The sequence below is a fragment of the Triticum aestivum genome, chromosome 4B (genome assembly GCF_018294505.1).
Source record: "Triticum aestivum cultivar Chinese Spring chromosome 4B, IWGSC CS RefSeq v2.1, whole genome shotgun sequence".
Lineage (NCBI taxonomy): Eukaryota > Viridiplantae > Streptophyta > Magnoliopsida > Poales > Poaceae > Triticum > Triticum aestivum.
In genome coordinates this window covers 104,232,127-104,233,671 of record NC_057804.1, presented here as the reverse complement: position 1 = coordinate 104,233,671, position 1,545 = coordinate 104,232,127, and positions in this window count along the sequence as shown.

Sequence of the window (1,545 nt, the reverse complement as noted above, 5' to 3'; positions counted from 1 at the left end):
ATCAAAGACAAAAGGAATATCTTTTTGCAATAAATTAGTCAGAGGCCTAGAGATTTTAGAAAAGTCCTTAATGAACCTCCTATAAAAGCCGACATGACCAAGGAAACTTCTTATACCTTTTATGTCCTTGGGACATGGCATCTTTTCAATAGCATCAACTTTGGCTTTATCAACTTCAATACCTCTCTCGGAGATCTTGTGCCCCAAGACAATGCCTTCATTAACCATAAAGTGACACTTTTCCCAATTCAGGATGAGACTAGTGTCTTTGCATCTCTGCAAAACTCGATCAAGGTTGCTCAAACAATCATCAAAAGAGGATCCATAGACGGAGAAATCATCCATGAATACCTCACAAATCTTTTAACAAAAATCAGAAAATATAGCCATCATGCATCTTTGAAAGGTAGCAGGTGCATTACATAAACCAAAAGGCATACGTCTATAAGCAAAAGTACCAAAAGGGCAAGTAAAAGTAGTTTTAGATTGATCCTTCGCTGACACAGGTATTTGAGAGAAGCCAGAATAACCATCTAGAAAGCAAAAATGTGTGTGTTTGGATAGCCTTTCTAGCATTTGATCAATAAAAGGTAAAGGGTAATGATCTTTCTTAGTAGCTTTATTTAACTTACGAAAATCAATTACCATCCTATAACCTGTAATAATTCTTTGCGGGATCAGTTCATCTTTATCGTTAGGAACAACGGTAATACCTACCTTTTTAGGGACACAATGGACAGGGCTTACCCATTCACTATCGGCAACGGGATAAATAATACCTGCCTCAAGGAGCTTTAGAATCTCCTTTCTTACCACTTCCTTCATTTTGGGATTTAATCGTCTTTGAGGATCTCTAACTGGCTTGGCATCTTTCTCTACTAAAATTTTGTGTTGACATAATGTGGGACTAATGCCCTTAAGATCATCCAGAGTATATCCAATAGCGGCTCGGTGCTTCTTCATAGTTTTCAATAATCTTTCTTCTTCTTTCTCTGTAAGGTTAGCACTAATAATAACAAGATATATTTCTTTTTCATCAAGATAAGCATACTTAAGATTATCAGGTAATGGTTTGAGTTCAAACACGGGATCACCCTTGGGTGGAGGGGGATCCCCAAGAATTTCAACGGGAAGATTATGTTTCAGCATAGGTTCCTGTTTAAGGAACACTTCATCTATTTCTTCCCTTTCCTTCATAAACATATCGTTTTCATGGTCTAGCAAATATTGTTCTAACGGGTCAGTTGGAGGAACAACAATGGAAGCAAGACCAATAATTTCATCCTTACTAGATGGTTCCCTTTCACGAGGTTGTCTACTAAACTTGGCAAAATTAAACTCATGAGACATACCATCTATGCCAACAGTGACAATATTCCTTTCACAATTAATCTTAGCACTAGCTGTATTCAAGAAGGGTCTACCAAAAATAATGGGACAAAATCATCTTGTGGGGAAGCAAGAACAAGAAAATCGGCAGGGTATTTAACCTTCCCACACAAAACTTCAAAATCTCTAACAATCCCAATAGGTTTGATGGTATCC